The following is a 16,575-nucleotide window of genomic DNA, read 5'->3' as shown; positions in this document are numbered from 1 at the left end:
AATTTATAGGCAGACACATCAAAAGATCATACAAACGGTGTGATTGGTTGAAAAATAAGTCTCTACAGGTAACCAAGAGTGTCAGACGGTGTGAGTTAAGTGTAAATAGGTGACTAGTAAGTGAAGGAGATGACCTTTAATCCACTTAAGATGCAGAAAGATAATTGCCAAAAATTAAAAATAAGGTGGCGCTAGAGACAAATCAAATGGTTAGAATAATATGATAGGTTTAAGAGTTTGGAGCAAACTACCCAGTTTTCAGGACAACATTGACCACAACATCACACAACCCTGCCACAGTAGCCGCTGTAAGATATGTTAGATCACTGACATGGATACTACCGTCGCCGTGGGAACACGATGTACACAGCAGATGCTCATGTGACTCAGGTGATGTTGTTGACTTAATACACTGTAGGCAAGAATACCCTGAGGCACGGTACATTGGCGAGACCATGTAGATGCTACAGCAACAGGTGAATAGACACTGCAACAACTGCCAGACAGGAATGTTCCCTCCCAGTCAGGGAACACTTCAGTTGTCAAGGACATTCAGCCTCTGACCTTCAGTTAAGCACTCCCAAGGTAACCTTCGAGATACACAACACCACAGAATTGCCAAGCAGAAACTGACAGCCAAGTTTCATACCCATGAAGACAGCCTCAACCATGATCTTGAGTGCATGCCGCGCTACAGGTAATCCCACCACACTGTTCTATGTTTGTAAAATCTTCCTTTCTGTCCTGTTTTAACACCATTACCTTGATAACTTGTTATGATCTCTTTAATCAGTTTGTACAGTTTTAGATTACTTGTCACTTTGGTTAGACCCATGCCACGTGGCTCTTAAACCTATCATGCTATTCCAGCCATTTGGTTTGTCTCTATGCACCACCTTATTTTTTAATTTTTGTATTTATCTCTCTGCCTTATTTAATTAGGTCATAGTCAACCCTTCACTTACTATTTAGTGTCTGACATTTTTGATCACCTGCAGAGACATGTTATTCAAAATTCCACTCACACCAATTGCATGATCTTTTGATCTCTCGGCCTATATAATGAGTGCTGTATGCTACTCTTCACTTCACCTGACAAAGGGGCAGCATTCTGAAAGCTTGTAATTTCAAATAAACGTGTTGGACTATAACCTGGTGTCGTGCGACTTTTGACCTTGTCCACCCCAGTCCAACCCCAGCACCTCCACATCATAGAAAAGTATCACCCTAAACTCAGTGTACTGAACCTTTAAGCTCTAGTCAGGGCCACCACAAAGGGATATCTAATTAGCTCCATTCCCCACAACCCTGCAATGTATTTGTAATGGAAAAGCATATGTAGGTTCATTAAGAAGACATTTTAGAACCTGCCTCCATGCCTCTTTATCAAAATTGAATGAGTAATTAGAACGTGCAGATCATGAGTTGGGCAATGTTTTAAAAGCAACTTACGGTTGCAGGGAGTTTTTTTTAAAAAAGAGTTTACGAATAGTAACGAATAGTTTTCGTCATTCAAATCGTTCACAAACAGGCATTTTCATAAATCATTTGACCAATTATTTGAACATGTTGAAATTTAGGTAAATCTCTCATCACATTTCAATAGGTATGGTTTTACCCTCATCATTTAGCACTTGCTCAGAAGAAATTCACTGAAATGCATAACTTTTAGACTGTAATTTCAGCATTAGCAGTTAGTTGTATGGTTGACATACAAAATTATTTTAATGTCAGCATCATCATCTTGTTTCAAAGTGTATTTACATTGGTTTGGCTTGGTTAAAATGATTAACTTATAAAAATCTTGGCACAGCCTAATCTGAACTATCTATGTAAGATCCTGCAATAATTTTGACTGCAATAAGCTGGATGAAAAATACACAATATATTTAAATACCGTTCATAATTAAGCACTGGCTGATACAGAAATATTTCTGTTTTTCCCTTAACAGAAGCTGAAAAACTCTAGCTTCCCAGTAAGCTTCCAAGCAATTAACCACCCCAAGATGTACTATTTCTTAAATAAAAAAACTGAAAGAACTGTGGATGCTGTAAATCAGAAATGAAAACAAAGTTGCTGGAAAAGATCAGCAGGTCTGGCAGCATCTGCGACGGAAAATAGAGTTAAGATTTCGGGTCCGATGACCCTTCCTCAGAACAGATGTGATGAGTATGGTGTAGCTATGGTCGTTTTCATATTTCTCAGGACTCCTCCAGAATCAAAGGATTCTTGGAGACTTACTACCACTGCATCTCCTGTGTCAGTGGTTATTTCCTTTAATATCCGAGAACACATCCCCCAAGACCCAAGGGATGTATTGGTTTCTGGCCCTATTAATTTCTGTCATACATTTTCTCCAGTGCAAATTAATGTACTTATTTCCACCCCACATTTTGCTCCTTGATTTTTTTGTTTGAATGTTAGTGTCTTCTACCACTAAGATTGATGCGAAGTATTTATTCAATTTTTCTGCCATTTCCTGATTTTCCATTATTACTTTCACAGCCTCATTCTCTAAGAGGTCAGTGTTCATTTCAGACTCTCTCCTCCTTTTAAAGAAGCTCTTAACGTCCTAATTTGACGTTACAGAGAACAGAATCTATCCCACTATACTGTCCCCTTGCACAGTTACATTGCTATTCTCCCTTCCCTCCCACTTGCATCTCTGTTGCAAGATGCTGTGGCTATTCACTCAGTCATGCAGCAGTTCTCTTGTCCACATAGCTTACAAAAACCTTGTAGCTTCTCTAGAGGCCAAGGCTTCTTGAATGCTACCCGATATACTATCCTATACCTGACTCACTTGCATCCTCCTGTCCCTGACCACGGAACAAATAATTCAAATTTGGTCTGAGATAATCAAAAACAAATTTCAGCAGGTGGGGCAGCATCAGTGAAAGGAAAACAGAGTTAGCAGTTCAGGTCTTGTGATCCTTCTAAACAACAGTAACAATTTTACAACTCAAGCTTTTTTTACCAAAATTAAATGTAAGCAGAGATGCACTCTTAAAATAATTTTGAGCATTCCGATTGCTGAAATGCAAAATTAGGTTGGATAATGAAATAGTGAGTCAAACATTCCAATGTCAGGTTTTAGTAAATCTTCCAAACTGTGAAATGGCAGACATCCCACTGTGATAATGGATCATTTTAAAATCATTCCAACAGCAATATCAAAGAATGGAAAGCTGACATAAACTGACTAACTAAATTAACATTTTAACACCGAAAGGTTTGTTCAAAAATTAAAGAAAGAAAAGAGGCGGCACAGTGGCTCAGCAGTTAGCACTGCTGCCTCATAGCACCAGGGACTCGGTTTCAATTCCACACCTCAGGCCGTGTAGGGATTGTACATTCTTCCGGTGTTTGCATGGGTTTCCTCCAGGTGTCCCGGTTTCCTTCCACAGTCCAAAGGTTTGCAGGCTCGGTGGATTGGCCATGCTAAATTGCCTGCAGCATTTCAGGGATGTGTAAATTAGGTGGGTTATTGGGTCTGGGTGAGATTCTGAGGGTCAGTGTGGACTTGTTGGGCTGAAGGGCCTGTCGGGGCTCTAGGATTCTATCATTAACGTGATCCTCCATGACTTTAATCTCAGTATGTTCTACAACAAAAGCATTTCCAAACAATAAAAAGTTTTTGTAATGCAATATCTAGTTTGATTTGAAACTTGATGTCTATGGGTCCAGACCACTAAAGGGCATTTAAGCCTTCTGGTATAATCTTCAAACAACATTGCACTTTTCAAGCACCTACACGAGATGTATAGCACAACATCACAAATTCATTTGGTAATGGAGGTGCTGGGAGACAGGAAGATGGTCAAAGAAAATTACGTCAACTATTTCCTGCACAGAGCGTAAATGTCAAAAGTAGAAAACGAGAGCAAAATTTAAGAATGATTTCAGCATGTGCTGTTCAGTGATTAGTAATTAGTTACTATTAGTTCTTTTGAAACTGAAACTACGAGGAATGTGGTTTTCTAATGAGTACACAGACACATTTCAACTGGTGTGGTTACATTACATGAGGTTAGTCATCATAGAATAATTTACATACAGGAATCGCATAATACGATAAATACTGTATGATTGACTTTAAAAAAGTAGCTTGGCAAATGTTTAGTCAGGAGTGATAGTGGAGATTGTAAATTGCTAGTTCAAAATGATAAAATGCTGCATGTAACATCATAATTAGTCACTATACCAAGTAAAGCAGCCAGTCAATAATGTAATATTTACAATTCAAGAATACAAATGTATCTCAAATAAAGGATTGAATCATTTATGTATAACAGTGTGCTGCACAGGACAGAATTGATTTAAGTTGAAAAATCATAGAATTATGTATTAATGAGCCTTAAACCCATTGTACTTGTTGGCTCACTGAAATTGCAACCCACTTGTTTTCTTTACCATCATGACTTTTCCCCTTACCAAGTATTATACAATTTCCTTCTGAGACACATTTCCTTCTACGAGTATCTTCTAGGTCTTGTCATATTCAAAGTAAAAATGACTGAAATAGATTTCCTGGAGAATTCATTTAGCAAAAGTTCCAGAGTTCTTAGATTGTTGTTTAGGGTTTCTTTAATTGTATCGATTGCCAGAGTTGATTTGAAAATTGCATGAATGCGAAGTCAATTTTGGGATTCTTCTATTCTAGCTAAAAAAAACTTTTAAATTGATATGCCTCGCCACCAAACCCTGAATTAATGGGTGATAATGGGAACTGCAGATGCTGGAGAATCCAAGATAATGAAATGTGAGGCTGAATGAACACAGCAGGCCCAGCAACATCTCAGGAGCACAAAAGCTGACGTTTCGGGCCTAGACCCTTCACCCTGAATTCATGGTCCATATTTACAGACTGTAGTTTTGATTTAAGAAAAAAATGATCACCAACCCCACCAAATGTTTATTGATTAGTCTTGTTTGATTAAGTGGTCATTGCGCCAGCTATAAGTCTCATCGCGGATCTTCTGCTTTTAGCAAATGATCACTCATTTTTATGCAGTGTTTCTCCTCCCATTGTTCCATCACAATTAATCTTGGCAGATCTTTGCTACAGTTGGGAACAGACAGTCAGAGACCAAGGACTTTCTGACAATGTAGAAGGCAATGAAATTTTCCAGAAGAGGCAACAGCTCTTTGGTGAGTATAGTTTTTGGGATAGAAGAAAGAATATTTTCAAAACATTTTATCCTGGATGAACTATAATCTCAGAATGCATCTTCACACACCAAAACTAAAAAGATATAAAATGCCAGTGTAAAGGCCAGATTTTTAGTTATTTTGTTTTTTGAAACAGTGAACTGAAATGAGAAAGAACTGTTATGAAACCCAATAATTTACACGGATAACATGTTTTGCAAGTAAGGATTTAATATGTTTTGTAAACCCTGTTTGTGTAACTGTGGGTCATAAGATGCAGATGAACTGGAGGCAAGGAGTTGTTTACTAATGAAATCAATTGGTTTATGAACGAGGGATCAATTACCAACGACAAAATGTCCTCCGGAACACAGAAACAGGAGCAGGCCATTCAGCCCAGAGTCTTTTCTAGCATTCACTGAGATCATGGCTGATCTGTGACCTAACTCCTAACTGCCTTCGACTCATATGTCTCAAAATCATAGATTGCATCCATTGCAGTTGATAGATGAGAATTCCAAACCTGTTCCTTCCTTTGTATGTAAAAGAGCTTCCTAACATCTCTCCTGAATGATTTGGTCCGAATTCTCAGATTATGCCGCCTAGTTCTAGAATTCCCAAGCAGTGGAAATTGTTTATCATTGCCTATTCCGCTTTTTTCTTTTAATATGAAGTCATATCAATGGACAGCACAGCAACAGACCCTTCGGTCCAACTCGTCCATACCACCCAGATTTCCTAAATTAATGAAGTCCCATTTGCCAACCTTTGGCCCACGTCCCTCTTAAATGCTCGCTAATCATATACCCATCCAAATGCTTTTTAAATGTTGTTATTGTACCAGCCTCCACCACTTCCTCTGGCAGCTCATTCCATACACACACCACCGTCTGCATAAAAAAGTACCCCTTAGGTCCCTTTTCAATCTTTCCCCATTCACTTTAAACCTATGCCCTCTAGTTTTAGAATTCTCTATCCTGGGGAAAAGACCTTGTCTATTCACTCTGTCCATGCCCTTCATAATTTTATAACTCTCTATAAGGTCACCCCTCAGCCTCCGATGCTCCAGGGACAATAGCCCCAGCTCATTCTGCCTCTCCCTATAATTCAAACCCTCAATCCTGGCAACATCCTTGTAAATATTTTCTAAACCTTTTCAAGTTTCATAACATCTTTCTGAGAGCAGGGAGACCAGAATTGCACACAATATTGCAAAGGTAGCTTAACCGGTGTCCTGTACAGCACAACATTACCTCCCATCTCCTGTACTCAATTCACCGACCAATAAAGCGAAGCTTATGCTTGAAGACTTCAGTCAGATCACGCCTTAGCTTTCTAAATTCTACAGAAAACAGACCTAATTTGTAAAATCTCTCTTCATAACTTAACCCTTGTACTCTAGGCATCATTCTTGTAAACCTATCTTGTACTCCCTCCAAGGCCGATATATCCTCCCAAAGTGTGGTGCCCAGATCTGCTCACTGTACTCCAAATGGGTGTAGCTGCTGCATAATTTCAGCATCCACATTCTTCAGTGCTTTGGATACAAAGGCTAGCATTCCATGAGCCGCCTTCACTTTGATCTGTACCTGCTCAGGGCATTTTGAAGACCTATGCACCTGAACCTGCAAGTCTCTTTGGATATCAACTAATTTAGCTTCATGCCATTGGAAAAAGTAGCCTAATCTATCCTTTTTCAGTCCAAAACAAATAACTTCGCATTTGCTTACAGTGAAATCCACCTGTCTGTTCTGCTCATTCACCTTGTGTATCAATTGTAATTTGTAATTTTACACTGTCACCTACACTGTTAACAACACAGCCTAACTATGTCATCAGTAAATCTGGATAAATGACGACATTCCATGCCATTGTCTGAGTAGTTAATAAATAATGAATAACTGACAGCCCAAATACAGAGTCTTTTGGACACCACTGGTCACCAATCCTGCCAATGTGAGGACCTACCCATTATCCCTACTCTTTGTCACCTGCCACTCTACGAACTTCACAGCCATGTCAGTAATTTGCCCTCAAGTCCTTGGGCTTCTACCTTTGTTACCAGTCACTTGTGTGGGACTTCACAAAATACCTTCTGCAAGTCCATTTAAATAACATCCATACAGACTAGCCTTCACCTTTGCCATGTCCTCAAAAATATTTAGTGAGGTTTATTCAGGCTGTCAACAACTTGATTGGTTCACTAAACAGCTCAGGTTGTGAGCAAGACATCGGAGAAACCACCACATGGACAGCAGGAGTAAGCTACTTTAAACCAGAAGAAAACAAGCTTACCATTCCTTCAGGTGGTACAAGTTGTGACTCTCAATTGAATTACTCAGAGACTTTTCATAAGTGAAACAGTCATTCTGTGCCTTTTGCAAATTAATGGAACCATTTCCAAAAAGGTCAAGGGGAAACTTTTGGATCAGCATGAACCAAACTAACAAACCTTGAGAACAAAGATTACAGAACTGTTTTCAAGTTTTCCCTCTTCCCATATGTGTATTTTATCCTGTTTATGTTTGTCTGTGTGTTATGTGAGAAGGAAAATTTATAAAGGCATTTAGAATTTTAATTTGTAGAGATTGAGTTTAATTGCTTATTTGTAATCAAGTTATTTATAGTTAGGTACTGAAACCTGGTCCATGTTTTCTATTAGCTTGGATCAGTAAATCAAGTATTTTGGGGATTTTGCGTATTTCTTTCATGATGACTCCAGGAATAGCAGGGCTTGGTTTCCAGTATGCTACATCAGTGAGTTATGACACAATGTGCTGATGTCATTGCAGGCTTTTGAAAATGTCTGAGGGGATCAGAAGGTATTTTACATCTTGGTTACTTTCCCCTTGGAGCTTGGTTCAACACTAGGCCATATTAATTGATTGGAAGTCTCTTGTGTTTTCTGGTTGCAACAGGTCTGTGTACTAAATGGTCAAGCTTTGGTCCAGCTGAATCAGAACAACTTCCTCTGAATCAGAAGATTGTAGGTTCACACGTCCTTTTTTAGAGAAAATGTAACAATTATTGACATCTAAAATCAAGGTGGGCACTTCAGGGTAGTCTTGAGTGAGTGCTGAACAGTCAGAGATGGCATTTCTCAAAACAGACGTGAAGTTGATGCCTAATCATCTCAGGTGAATAGATCTCACACTAATCAAAGAGCAAATGGTCCAATTCACACATTATCAAACAGTGCCATGACTATCAGCTACTTGGTCATATATACCATTTGCTCTGTGCAACGAGACTTTCCTACACTAGTGATTATGACACTTTATGACAAGTTAGCTGGCTCTGAAGACAAAGATAGAGAACAATATTTGTGCAGCAGGCATGCTTTTCTCAGGTGTTAAAATAAAATGGTCACAGTAAGCCAAATCCTATCACATTTGCCAATGTCACAGTGGCAGAAACTAAATATAGGAGAGAAACTAAAGTTTTCCATACACTGGAATTTCCTGGTCTTTCTCAATTTGGGTTGAATATAGCGCAAAGTAGGCATTGCATGAACACATCATTTGTGCAATGAGGCACATTTTCATGATCGTGGATTAATACTTCATTTCTGATGACTAATCTATGCTCTAATTCCAGCTTTAAGTCTATTAATAGTTTGGTACCTTTAGCTTGATTAAGTGATGATCTTTATAACATCATGTCTCAATTTGAAGATTAAATGTCATAATTGTTAAATGTCTAAATATATCAATGTAAAGTTTGGCATCAGAAAAATTCTGTTTTTAATTTTATCAGTCCATACTTTTAAATGTTCTAACAATACAAACAGGAAAGTGGATTTGACTGGCAAAAGCCCAGTTTGGCTTTATTGTCTATTGTTCATATATGGATTCAATTGAACTAGACTAAACGTACAAAGCTCTGTGCTGAATTTTTTTCAGGAATGACTATTGTCTTGAGCAAATTACTCACCATGGAATTTATGTAATGTGATGTTGCATTGAGAGTCAACCTGAAAAGCAGTACTCAGGTCCAACAGGCCTGAAAAGTTGGGCAATAACGGTACTGCTTCCCATGTGATGGTGACAGTGAGAGAGGTATTAACAAAGGGAGGAAGTCAGAGAGAAAGAGATAAAAGTGAGAGGATCAGAAAAACAACTGAGATAAAGTAAAGGGAAATTGAGAAAAGCAAGATAAAAAAAAAGGTGCAAGGTTACAAATATGGAAGCTTTGCCAGATTGAGAAATGCAGAAAGCTCTCGGCATTGGCCCATTTTCTTAATTGCAGGGCAAATATAAGTGGAGACAGATGGATAGGGCTGTGGTGAAGCGGGGAAGAAAAAGCAAAGAAGGGAGACAACAAAACACTGATTCCAACGTAGACAACACTGATCAAGTAAATGCTCTTCTGAGTGGAAATCAGTCCAGAATCCACTATCATTACTGTGATTGTTAGCAGTATAGCAAAGATTGCAGATGGTAAATCTTCAAAAAGATCTTTAAGCTTTCAGATAGAGCTGTTACAACTTCAAACATTTTTTTTAAGAGGTCTAATTGAATTCTTTTTTTTCCCAGAATCTTCCACCCAACATACTCCATATATACATCACATCACATGTCCACGATTTGGTGTCCCAGTACCACAAACAATAACATTTTCTCCATTTTCTATAAGACACAATAATAAACACCTAACGAGGTCGCAACTCTCAATTTTGCTTTTATTCATACATTCTCCTCAGTTATTACTGTTACTATTATAAACTCTTCGCAATTTCAAGTTGGCACATTCTTCTCAAAATCTCCCTCACTTAATTCTTTCCCACCTCCCAACTTCGGATCCGATTAACTAAGTCAAAGGAAATCAACAAAATGCAGGACAAAACCATGGCCTACAGGAAACACATACTAATGACAAGACACTGGAATTTGTTGTCCTATTTCCTTTTTATTCATTCATTCAGAAGATGTGGGTTTCCCTGCATTTACTACCCATACCTAATAACTCTTCAGAAAGTAGTGGTGAGCGACCTTCTTGAACCACTGAAGCCCATTTGGTGTAGGTACACTTAGTTGCTGCTGGGAGAGAGTTCCAGCATTGTAGCCCACTAACACTGGAGAATCAATGATGTATTTCCAAGTCAGGACAGTAGGTAGCTTGAAGGGCAAGTTACAGGTAGCAGTAATTCTATGTATCTGCTGCTCTTGTCCTTCCAGATCATAACAGTCATGGGTTTGGAAAGTGCTATCAGAGGAGCCTTGATAAATTTCTGCAGTCCATCTCATGGGCGGTATATATAGCTGCTACTGTATCTGTGGTGGAGAAATTGAACAATTGGAGACATGGTGCCTATCAAATGAGCTGCTTGTCCTGGACGGTATCTAGTTTCAGTGTTTTTTGAACTGCACTCATTGCATTCCTTACTGGTGCCTTGCAAATAGGCTCTGGCAGGTGAGGGGAATTGGGGGTGGGGGCAATCATTCGCTACAAGAATTCTAGTCTCTGTCCTGCTCTTGTAGCCATTGTAGTTTCTGGTCAATGGCAAAACCCTAGATATTAATAATGGGGGTTTCAGCAATGGTATTGTCATTGAATGTCAAGGGGCTATGGTTAAATTCTTTTTGGAGGTATTCATGGCACACACTTGCCAGGCAAAGACTGTTACTTGCCACCTATCAGTTCAAGCCTGAATATTGCTCTGGTTTCACTGCATTTGGACATGAAGTGTTTCAGTATCGGAAGAATTTCAAATGGCACTAAATATTGTGCAATCAATCATCAACAAATGTCCCCATTCCCATCAGTGCCAACCCCTACAAATCACACAATAAGAAAGTAAACACAATAAATTATCAGTTTATTCAAGGAAACTCAGTTACTTCTATCTTTTCTTTCTTAGTTATTTTTATACAGGATACCCTGTTCTACTGGAATATATACATGATCCAATTCCATATATATTGGCACCATTATCTTTTGATGGATTCAAAAGCACATTACTGCTGAAACACTGACACTCAACCTACTTGCAATTGCCAATTTCTATCTTCACTTATTTTGACCTTCAAAGACTGCGCTCAGTTAATCTGAGCATCTAAAGAAACAAAAACGACATTGTTTTTCCCTGAAAGAGACAGTCAACTCTGTTCCTGGAAGATTACATCATAGTAAATGATCAGCATCTTGTCTAGCATCATTTCATCCAAACAAAAAAAACACAACAGAACACCATCATGCAGCACCACTCAATAGGTTACAAAAAAAAGAATTCCATTGTTCCTTTGACTGGAACAGAAACAATTGCTGCTGTGGTTGCTGACTAATCTCAGTAATATAAAACCTTATTACTGTGTCAAGAATTAATTACGTTGCATCACCCACCCACTTTGTTTGGTAAAGTGCTCCTGTCTTCATAAGCTTAAAGTACTGAAATTTAGTCTAGTGCAGAAAATTTTTTACCAACGAATTATCCAGAAGAGAAACAAAATAGCCTGAAAAATTAAAATTAAAAACCTGCTGGTGCCTTTCTTTCCCATTTATCTACCAAACTGAGATTCTGGTTGTTTTTGTTGTGCTTTCAATAACTTCTTTTTGATAAGATGGCATCTTTCACATTAATGAAATGGCCCAAGAAAATAGAGTAGCATCCTAAAGCCAAGTATCAAAATGAGATGCATTAAAAGACATGAGGTCAAAAGACCAAAAGCTTGGTAAGAGAGGCAGGTTTTAAAGACCGTCACACAAAGGAGGAAAGTAAGGTACAGAGGCAGAGAGGTATTTCTTGGGAACCAAACACTAAAGGTACGAGCAATAACAGTGGAGAATTTATAGTTGGGAGCTGGCTCAAAGCCAGAAGGAGATGAGTTCAGACATCGGAGTTGTGACAGGGGAGGAGTTTACAACATGTAGAGGGACAAGGCTTTAGCGGAAAGCAAGATATTTACTAGGATAAACATTTTCAAATCAAAACGTTGCTTGACTGGGAGCCAGTGTAGGTCAGCAAGCCATGGATGTGAATGGGCAATGGGGTTTGGCAGAATTTAAAAGACAAGAAGCATTCTGCAGAATCTCAAGTTTACAGAGGGTAAGAAACAAGAAGCCAACCAAAAATGTTCTGGAATTGTTGAGGCCAAAGGTAAGAAATGCATGAATGAGGATTTCAGCAGCTGATGAGCTGAGACAGAGGTAAAAATGGGCAATGTTACAGAGGTAGAAATAATTGAAATCTTGACATTGTCTCTCCAATCAAATGTTGATTATATTAGCATGCTTTGTGGGGAGGTGGAATCTCCTTATAGGTAAAGGCAGATGCAAAGTTACCATTTTGTATCACAACCATACCTTCTGCCTCTAAGCATAAATATCATTTGATCCTTTTTATTCACTCGCCTTAAGCATGGGTGTTGTTGGCTGGACCAGCATACATTACCCTTCTTCGATGTTGTGGCCAATTTGGAGACATGGATAGAGCAGGGACAGGAATGGTTGTTGCAGGTTTCGGGATTTAGATGTTTCAGTAAGAACAGAGAAGATGGTAAAAGGGGTGGGCGGGGGGGAAGTGTGGCCTTGTTGGTCAAGGATATTACAGTTGCAGAAAGGATGTTTGGGGACTCATCAACTGAGGTAGAATAGGCTGAGGTTAGAAACAGGAAAGGAGAGGTCACCCTGTTGGGACTTTTCTATAGGCCTCCAAATAGTTCCAGAGATGTAGAGGAAAGGATAGCAAAGATGATTCTCGATAGGAGTGAGAGAGACAAGGTAGTTGTCATGGGGGACTTCAACTTTCCAAATACTGACTGGGAACACTATAGTTCGAGTACTATAGATGGGTCAGTTTTTGTCCAGTGTGTGCAGGAGGGCTTCCTGACACAGTATGTAGTTGGGCCAACAAGGGGCGAAGCCACATTAGATTTGGTACTGGGTAATGAGCCCGGCCAGGTGTTAGATTTGGAAGTAGGTGAGCACTTTGGTGATAGCGATCACAATTCTGTTATGTTTACTTTAGTGATGGAAAGGGATAGGTGTATACCACTGGGCAAGAGTTATAGCTGGGGGAAAGGCAATTACGATGAGATTAGGCAAGATTTAGGGAGCATAGGATGGGCAAGGAAACTGCAGGGGATGGGCACATTAGAAACGTGGAGATTATTCAAGGAAAAGCTCCTGTGTGTCCTAGATAAGTATGTACCCGTCAGGCAGGGAGGAAGCAGTAGTGCGTGGGAGCCGTGGTTTACGAAGGAAGTGGAATCTCTGGTCAAGAGGAAGAAGGCGGCTTATGTTAGGATGAGATGTGAAGGCTCAGTTAGGGCGCTTGAGGGCTACGAGGTAGCCAGGAAAGGCCTAAATAGAGAGCTCAGAAGAGCCAGGAGGAGACATGAGAAGTTGTTGGCTGTTAGGATCAGGGTAAACCCTAAGGCTTTCTATAGGTATTTAAGGAATAAAAGAATGACGAGAGTAAGATTAGGCCCAATCAAGGATAGTAGTGGCAAGTTGTGTGTGGAGTCAGAGGAGATGGGGAAGCACCAAATGAATATTTTTCAACAGTATTCACTCAAGAAAATGACAATGTTAATCCAGGAGAATACGGAGATACAGACTACTAGACTAGGTGGGATTGAGGTTCACAAGGAAGAGGTATTAGAAATCCTACAGAGGGTGAAGATAGATAAGTCCCCTGAGCCGGATGGGAATTATCCTAGGATCCTCTGGGAAGCCAGGGAGGAGATTGCCGAGCCTTTGGCATTGATCTTTAACTCATCATTGTCTACAGGAATGGTGCCAGACGACTGGAAGATAGCAAATGTGGTTCCCCTGTTCAAGAAGGGGAGTAGAGACAACCCTGGTAATTATAGGCCAGTGAGCCTTACCTCAGTTAGTAGTAAAGTTGTTAGTAAAGTGTTGGAAAAGGTTATAAGGGATAGGATTTATAATCATCTAGAAAAGAATAAATTGATTAGGGATAGTCAGCACAGTTCTGTGAAGTGTAGGTCGTGCCTTACAAACCTTATTGAGTTCTTTGAGAAGGTGACCAAACAGGTAGATGAGAGTAAACCGGTTGATGTGGTGTATATGGATTTCAGCAAGGGGTTCAATAAGGTTCCCCACAGTAGGCTATTGTACAAAATGCGGAGGAATGGGATTGTGGGAGATATAGCAGTTTGGATCGGAACTTGGCTTGCTGAAGGAAGACAGAGGGTGGTAGTTGATGGGAAATGTTCATCCTGGAAGCCAGTTACTAGTGGTGTACCGCAAGGGTCGGTGTTGGGTCCACTGCTGATTGTCATTTTTATAAATGACTTGGATGAGGGCGTAGAAGGATGGTTAGTAAATTTGCAGACGACACTAAGGTCGGTGGAGTTGTGGATAGTGACGAAGGATGCTGTAGGTTGCAGAGAGACATAGATAAGCTGCAGAGCTGGGCTGTGAGGTGGCAAATGGAGTTTAATGCAGACAAGTGTGAGGTGATGCAATTTGGTAGGAGTAACCGGAAGGCAAAGTACTGGGCTAATGGTAAGATTCTTGGTAGTGTAGATGAGCAGAGAGATCTCGGTGTCCATGTACACAGATCCTTGAAAGTTGCCACCCAGGTTAATAGGGCTGTTAAGAAGGCATACAGTGTTTTAACTTTTATTATTAGAGGGATCGAGTTCTGGAACCAAGAGGTTAGGCTGCAGCTGTACAAAACCCTGGTGTGGCCGCACTTGGAGTATTGCATACAGTCTGGTCATCGCATTATAAGAAGGATGTGGAAGCTTTGGAAAGGGTGCAGAGGAGATTTACTAGGATGTTGCCTGGCACGGAGGGAAGGTCTTACGAGGAAAGGCTGAGGGACTTGAGGCTGTTTTCATTAGAGAAAAGAAGGTTGAGAGGTGACTTAATTGAAACATATAAAAAAATCAGAGGGTTAGATAGGGTGGATAGGGAGTGGCTTTTTCCTAGGATGGTGACGGCGAGCACGAGGGGGCATAGCTTTAAATTGAGGGGTGAAAGAAATAGGACAGATGTCAGATGTCAGAGGTAGTTTCTTTACTCAGAGAGTAGTAAGGGAATGGAATGCTTTGCCTGTGACGGTAGTAGATTCGCCAACTTTAGGTACATTTAAGTGGTCATTGGATAAGCATATGGACGTACATGGAGTAGTGTAGGTTAGATGGGCTTCAGATTGGTATGACAGGTCGGTACAACATCGAGGGCCGAAGGGCCTGTACTGTGCTGTAATGTTCTATGTTCTATACCCACTCCTAGTTATCATGGAGATGATGGTGAGGAGCTGCCTTCCTGAATTGCTGCAGTCCATGTGCTTTAAGTGAAGCGACAATTCTGTTGGGGGCAATTCCAGGATTGTTACCCAGCGACAGTGAAGGAATGGCAATATACTTCCAAGATAATGGAATGGTGAGTGGCTTGGAAAGGAACTTGCAGGTAGTGGTATTCCCACAGATCTGCTGCGCATGTCCTTCCAAATGGGCTTGGTCATGGCCATGGCAAAGTCCTGTCTAAGGAGTCTTGGTGAATTTCAATAATGCATCTTGTAGATGGTATGTGTTACTGATACCGAATGTCAGCACAGGTTGGGGTCGTTGATTGTGGGGGTGATGCCAATTACACAGGCTGCTTTGTCCTGGATGGTGTCAAATGTCTGGATGCTTATTGGAGTTGCATCACCTAGACACGTGGGGAGTATCCCACCATAATCTGCTGACCTGTGTTTGCAGGTGTGGAATAGGATTTGGCTAGTCAGGAACACAGTTACACATTGCAGCTACCTCCGAACTACTCTTAAAGCTATTACATTTATACGGCTAATATGGTTCAGTTCTGGTCATTGGTTCAATTCAACTCTTGGGTAACTGTCTGTAGGGGATTTACACATTCTCCCCATGGCTGCATGGAATTCCTCCAGGTGCTCTAGTTTCCTCCCATGGTCCAAAGATGTGCAAGTTAGGTGGACTGGCCATGCTAAACTGTCTGTAGTGTCCAGTGATGTGGAAGCGAGGTGAATCAGCCATGGAAATGCAGGGTTACTAGAAGAGGGTAGGAGGCTGGGTTTGGCTGGGATGTACTTCAGAGGATTGGTGTGGACTCCGGCAAATTGTCTGCAAACATACTGTAGGGATTGTATAACTTCTATAGCTGCATAGGTAAGCTCTAGAACGTTGATAATGGTGGATTCAATGATAGCAACACCATTTAGTATCAAAAGGATGATGGTTGTTTTGTCTCATTTCAGAGATGGTCATTGCCTGCTATTTATGTGACATGAATTTGTCACTTTCATTTCAAGCCTAGATATTGTCCAGATCTTCTTAACATTCGAACATGGGCTGCTGCAGTATCTAAGTGTCACAAATGGCGCTGAACATTGTGTAATCATCAGCAAACACTCCCAAATGTCTGACCTTATGACGTAGGGAAGGTCATTGATGAAGTAGCTAAAAATGTTTGAGCCAAGAACTTTGGAG

General features: G+C 40.3%; 1 protein-coding gene across 5 annotated transcripts in view; it reads right to left on the bottom strand.

Annotated features, from left to right (window-relative positions):
- babam2 (BRISC and BRCA1 A complex member 2) overlaps positions 1 to 16,575 on the bottom strand; it is a 193,360-nt gene that overhangs the window by 142,967 nt on the left and 33,818 nt on the right. The gene's annotated exons all lie outside the window — the stretch shown is intronic.

Source organism: Stegostoma tigrinum, chromosome 4, assembly GCF_030684315.1.
Source record: "Stegostoma tigrinum isolate sSteTig4 chromosome 4, sSteTig4.hap1, whole genome shotgun sequence".
Classification (NCBI taxonomy): Eukaryota; Metazoa; Chordata; class Chondrichthyes; order Orectolobiformes; family Stegostomatidae; genus Stegostoma; species Stegostoma tigrinum.
Note: the sequence above shows the minus strand (reverse complement) of the source record. Positions and strands in the feature narration are given on the sequence as shown.